Source organism: Sus scrofa, chromosome 8 (genome assembly GCF_054392235.1).
Source record: "Sus scrofa isolate SSC_HxYL_T2T_F1_AM1 chromosome 8, Sscrofa_HxYL_maternal_Yorkshire_Landrace_v2.0, whole genome shotgun sequence".
NCBI classification, from domain to species: Eukaryota; Metazoa; Chordata; class Mammalia; order Artiodactyla; family Suidae; genus Sus; species Sus scrofa.
The window spans coordinates 18,470,838-18,477,837 of record NC_139390.1 but is presented as its reverse complement, the minus strand read 5'-3'; positions in this window follow the sequence as shown (position 1 = coordinate 18,477,837).

Genomic DNA, 7,000 nt, shown 5'->3' with positions numbered 1-7,000 from the left:
CTACTTCCTTTTTGTTCGCGTCTCCATAGGGTGGGCATGGAAAAGGAAGACTAAGACCCTGATGGTAAGAAGTCTTGGGGGAAGACACCATTGGATTATAGGAGGACCCATGTTTGCAGTACCTTCCTGTTACTCTGATAATATGACACCTTCACATTAAAGAGCCTTTGTAGTTAACAAGGCACCTGTAGGTATATTGTCTCTAAGATGGATCGTACCCCATTTTCACAGTTGTCAAAACTGAAGAGCAAGCAGGAAGAGTGACTTTCCAGAGTTCTGCTAACTGGTGAGGACTAAAGCCTAGATTTTCTTACCTTCTTTGCTTTTTAACCTCTGGTGCAGAGGGGTGAGGTGGTTAACCCTTTAGCATCTGGCACATTACCATCATTTGTGCATAAGCTCCCTCTGACAAGGCTTAAATGAATGGGTGTGACTATGCGTCAATAAAACGTTTGCCAAAAACAGCCTAAGGACAGATTTGGCCTGAAATCCATAGTTTGTCATTCACAAATAGTTTTTTTTTTTTTTTTTTTTTTTAGGGCTGCTCCCACAGCGTATGGAGGTTTCCAGGCTAGGGTTCGAATCAGAACTGTAGCTACCAGTCTACTCCACAGCCACAGCAATGCGGGATCTGAGCCACATCTTCGACCTACACCACAGCTCAGGGCAACTCTGACCCATTGAGCGAGCCAGGGATCGAACCTTCATCCTCATGGCTACTAGTTGGATTCTTTCCACTTGGCCACAACAGGAGCTCCCTAAATAGCCATTCTTTATTTCATGTGAATTTCCTTGCTTATATGTGTCTTTCCAAATGAGAGTTTTGTTTGGTGGGGCAGTATTTTTAATTATTTCACATATAACTTGTCTTCTTTTTTTGTTGTTTCTCCTCCAACTTCATGCCGAGAAGGCCCGTTCTGGCTGTGGGTACCTCTTATCTGTTGCTGTTGGTTATGTGCTCTGTGGGTTTCAGGCCCCACAGTTTACCCACCCACTCCCCCAGTGATGGACACACGAGTGGTACCCACCTCTCCACTGCCATAAACAAAGCTGCCATGGAACATGCCCTTGCCCTGTGCACCTGTGTGACTGTCTCTGTGCTGCATGCCAGGTCAGAATGGGCCCATATTGCTGTCAGGATGGAGAGATGGTTGCAAGATGCATATCACAAGGTACACTTCCTCCGTGTCTCTGCCAGCAGTTGGTATTCCACTTTCTCATTTTTGCCAAATTAATATCTCATGGTTTCAATTTGCATTTCTCTGATTACTAATGAGGTAGAACATGTCTCCATATGCAAATCAACCATAAATTTTCTAATTCAAAAGCCAAGTTCTTTCCCTTAAACCTCATCTGATCCTTTTCAAACGACTTCGGATTTTTGAATGGGGTTTTTCAAACATGTACAGAAGTATAGATGTTTTCACATGAATGCCTGTGTATCCATTTCCTTGCATCAACAGCTCACATTTTGCCATCCTTGTTTGGGGCCCTAGCATGATGACTAATCAAGCGTTGGCTGTACAGCACTAGGCTGAATGATGCCCTGCACTCCAAATGTGGTCCGTGTTGTTCCTAATCCCTGCAGCCTGTGACTATATTTCCTTACATTCCAGTAGGGACTTTGCGGATGTGATTAAGGATTTTGAGATAAACAGATTGTCTTGGATTAGCTGGTGTGTCCAGCTATAACCATAAGGGACTTTATAATGAAAGAAAACAAAGAGGCAGGAGGGTCACAGAGCAGGAGATGTGATGATTAAGGCAGAGAGAGTCTGGAGGGATTTCAAGAAAGAGGCACAAGCCAAGGCATGCAGGAGGCTTCTAGAAGCTAAAAGGAGTCAAAGAAACACTTTCTGCCCTAGAGCCTGCAGAAGGAATTCAGATCTTAGGAGTTCCCGTCGTGGCGAAGCGGAAATGAATCCGACTAGGAACCATGAGGTGGGTTCCTTCCCTGGCCTTGCTCGGTGGGTTTGGCCATGAGCTGTGGTGTAGGTCACGGAGGTGGTTCTGATCCTTCATTGCGGTGGCTGTGGTGTAGGCCGGCGGCTAGCCTGGGAACCTCTATATGCCGCAGGTGCGGCCCTAAAAAGACAAAAAGAATTCTGATCTGTTGACACCTTGATGTAAGCTGTAAGACCCATTTTGGACTTGTGATCTCTAGAACTGTAAGATAAGCAATATGTTTTATTTTACTAATTTTGTATTTATTTGTTACAGCAGCAATAGGAAACTAATATAACCTGTATCACATGCTTTATACAAGAGATATAAACCAATATGCGGATGCTTTTTTCTTTCTTCCTAAATGCTCCCCCCCGCTCCCCCATTAACCTGCCTGTGTTTCTCCCCCACCTCCTGTCACCTTTCTGGGTCTCTCTGTCTTCATAGGCCACCTGCTCAGAGAGGCCTAATTCAAATAACATACACTCCTATGACTACACCTCCCCTTACCTTGCTTTATTTTACTTCATAGCATCAATTACCTGACAGTACATACAGATAAGTGTACCTTTGAACATGTATCCGAGAGCAGAGGCTTGTTCTGTTCATTTTGCCTGGCGCAAAGTAAGGGCTCCATGACATATCTGTTGAATGAAGGAAGGAAGGAAAGATCTTGTTTGTGATATGAATCCTCTAACTTAAGGGCTTCCTAAATGACATGTCCCCTTCACCTATCTTCTTAGAGTAATTTGTGGATTTCTTCCTTGAATCTTTCATTAAAATGAGGGCCCTCTGCTTAAATCAAGGAATGCTTCAAGCACACAGTGGGTTGCCAATGAGAAATCGGCATTAATTCTGCTTTGCAAATGAGAAAGACATACCTGGTCCAAGGCCAGCAGCTTTTTAAACCCATAACGGCGGAGATCGGGGCCACTGTGCTGGGCAGAGGACGCAGGTGAATCCGATGGCTCCGATCAAACGGCTCACCTGGGCTTCCCTGGACGAGCAGGTGTGTTTCATCCTAATTCACAATCAAAGATCAGCAGAGCCGGGAGGGAGCTGGGGGACCTGTGTGGATTCACCCCCTGCCTTTGCTGCGTGGTTACTGAAACATTCCCTGGGCTCTAGGGTTGGAAAAATACACCACCCTGGGATTCCTGTTGTAGCTCAACAGTAACGAACCCAACTGGTATCCATGAGGCTGCGGGTTTGATCCCTGGCCTTGCTCACTGTGTCAAGGATCCAGCATTGCTGTGAGCTTCGGTGTAGGTCACAGACCCGGCTCTGATCCCACTTTGCTGTGGCTGCAGTGTAGACTGGCAGCTGCAGCTCTGATTAGACCTCTAGGCTGGGAACCTCCATATGCCGCGAGCGCGGCTCTAAAAAGCAAAAAAAAAAGAAAAAACACCCCAAAACCCCACCCTAGTCTCAAACATCCCTTCTCCCACTCCCAGCTGGCCCCAAACTGCCCAGGCTCCTGACAGACACTTGACAGGCTTTGTGATACTGTTGGGGACAGGCCTTCTCTTATTCACTGGAGCTGAGAACAGCACACCCGCATCACAGGTGGTCATATGTCTGTGGTATGAGGGCATAAACTGGCATCAGCAAGTTTGGGGAATAAGAACTCAAGGGAGTTCCTATTATGACTCAGCAGGCTAAGAACCTGACTAGTAACCATGAAGATGCAGGTTCGATCCCTGGCCTCGATCGGTGGGTTAAGGATCCAGCATTGCCGTGAGCTGTGGTGTAGGTCACAGACGCAGCTCAGATCTGGTGTTGCTGTGCCTGTGGCGTAGGCCTGCGGCTATAGCTCCCATTCAACCCCTGGCCTGTGAACTTCCATATGTTGTGGGTGGGGCCCTAAAAAAGACAAAACCCAAAAAAGTCACTCAATATGTGGGACTAGATGGGCGTACTCACGTGGCACAAACCAGCTCTAAGTATTTCACGGGGCCCTCAGCATGCTTCACAGAGGGACTGGATGGCCTCAGTCAATCGGGCAAGTTAGTTAAAAAATGGTTGAACAAGAAAACATGCCACATGATGTGTAAACCTGTGGGGGACGGGTCAGAAACATCTCCTTGTTTCTTTTAGTGAGCAAGTATTTCCCTGTGCTGACTTCTTTTTCCTCCTCTTCTTTAGCTTTTCACCCGCTGCAGTATCTCCACCTTCTCCTCTTCATAGCTTCTGTCTTAGTTAATAATGTGTCGGCCACTATGGAACTATGTATTATCTCATTTAATCCCGAGTAACGCTATGGAAGTAATAGACTCTCCATTCAGAAAGGTTAAGTACCAAAGTAACTCGACTTTGACAATCACATGGTCAAGAATGTAATAAGGACTGGGTGATACCACAGGTCTTAACCACCCCCCTCTTTTTCTTTCTTTTTGGCCACCCCTGTAGCATGCAGAAGTTCCCAGGCCAGGGATCGACCCTGAGCCACAGCAGGAACCCAAGCCATAGCAGTGGGCAATGCCAGATCCTTCACCTGCCTTGTCATCAGGAAACTGAGATCTTAACCACTCTTGACTGCTTAACTACATACAGTCCATCCGTCCATCCATCCATCCATCGGTGCTTGCCTGTTCCACTTAGACGTGGCACTTAGGCTCTTGCTATTTTCAAGAGAAGCTTATAGACTCATGAAGGAAACATGTACAAACTATTATAATATAAACTGTTAAGTAAGACAGCAAAAGAAATAAGCAAGCCCACAGGAAGCGGGAAGTAAGGAAAGATCCTATTTCTCAAACACATAGGTGGTGCCTGATAAATATTAATTATTTGTTGATTAATTTGGCTCTTTTTGCTCCCCAGGAAAAGCATCTGCTCTCATGATGAAATGAGCATGTGGGTGAATGTAGTTTGTACACTCAAAAGCACTTACAAATGTGAGGAGATATGCCTGTGGTTACCTGACAGGTGACACCCCTGAAGCCATGCCTACACATAGTAGGTGCTAAACCCATGAGCGCTGTTATTAAAGACACACGTCAGGCCCCAGGTGGTGTGCCAGCCTTGCTAATTTAAAGGAGAAAAAAAAAATATTTACCATTATGAAAACATTCTCTTCCTCTATTTTTCTATTCAGTTGCCTGGCAGTGATTAAACCTGAAGCCAGAGGGAGAGCATGTTTTCCTGCAAATTCTCCATTGGTTGCCTACAACTTTCATTTTAGGCCAGAATCTGAGGTTCCTTCCCTTGCGCCCACACAAACTCACCATTCATTCTGCTTTTCTCCCACCTATTCTATCCCTAGCACATGTCATGGAACCTTCCTGTACAGTTTCCTAGTCATTAAAGATGTTGGAGACAGACTTGGACGGGTTGCTGTGTGACTTTCAGTGAGTTTCTTAGTTCTCCTGAGGCCAAGGTCTTCGATCTCACATTTGTATGCTTAAACCTCGACCTCATGGAGGCCCTTGTGATGATAAGAGAGCACATACAAAAGCACCTATTGGCGCCTGTCATAGTAGTTGCTCAATAAGCATGTGTTCCAGTTATCTATTGCTCTTTATCAAATGACCTCAAATTTAGTGGCTTAAAACAACCACCTTACTAAATTCCATGCCCGGAGGGTCAGGTTATTCAGGGAGGGCTTGCCTGGGTGGCTTAGGGGTGGTCCATGGCTGAGATGGCTTGACCGGGGCTGGAAGACCCACTTCCAAGATGGCGCACCCACATGGCTGGAGCTCGGCTGGAGCCCCACGCGGCTGCATGGCCTTCCTCACAGAAGAGGGGCTGTTTCCAAGAGACTGTGAGCGAAGCTGCAGTGCTTCTCAAGATCTGGTCTCAGAGGTCCCAGAACACTCTTGCTGCTGCATTTTCCTGGTCAGGCGGGTCATGAGGGCCAGTTCAGATCCAAGGGGAGGCAAATGAGACCACACCTACTGAAAGACGCATCAGAGGCAGTGCCTGTCTTTCACCCACCAGGAGCAGCAAAAGTGTTATTATGCTGGCTGCGGCATGAGGCCAGCACAAGCTGCTGGGCTCCGGTACTGACCTGGGGTCTACTCAGGGTCACTCCTGCAGCTGCTCCAGCTGTGGGGCAGCAGCTGTGCTGGCCTCTCGCTGAACTGGAAACGCTGATTTCAGAGCCAGCCATGGGTCTCACCATCTGTCCCTGTGGACTGTTCCTCCCTCCCTCCCTCTCTCCCGTTTCTCTTTTATTTATTTATTTGATGATTTATTTATTTCAAGTCCTCTTGATTTGTTTTCCTGAGTAATCCTCTAGATACTGGTTTAAATCCCCCCCCATTTTTTTAAGGTTTTACTGAATGATAGTTGATGCACAGCATTGTGTTAAATCTGCTGTACAACAAAGCGATGCAGTTACACATGTACACACATCCCTTCTTTTTCAGATTCCTTTCCCAGAGAGATCATCACAGAACCCTGGGTAGAGTTCCCTGCGCTACACAGCAGGTCCCCGTTGGCCAATCATTCCACACACCGCAGGGTGCATACGCCGATCCCAAACCCCAAGTCCATCCTGCCCCTCCCCACCTGTCTCCCTTGGTAACCATAAGTTTGTTTTCAAAGTCTGTGAGTCTGCCTCTCTTCTGCAGATAAGTTTATTTGTACTCTCTCTTCAGATGCCACATAGAAGCGATATCATACTGGTTTAAATCCTTTTGGTTTTCAGTTTTATTGAGCTATAATCAGTCTACAGGGCTGTGTGAGTTTAAGGTGAACCACATGATGACGTGACATAATGTGTACTGTGAAATGATTACCCCAATAAGTTTAGAAAATATCCATGACTTCATATAGTTGTAAAAAAATGTTTTCCCTTGAGATGAGAGCTTTTAGGACTTCTTTTTTTTTTTTTTGCTTTTTAGGGCCTCACTTGTGGCACATGGAGGTTCCCAGGCTAGGAGTCAAATCGGAGCTACAGCTGCCGCCCTACACCACAACTACAACAACGCAGGATCTGAGCCGCACCTGCAGCCTACACCACAGCTCATTGCAACGCAGGATCCTTAACCCACTGAGCGAGGCCAGGGATCAAACCTGCAACCTCATGGTTCCTAGTTGGATTCTTTTCCGC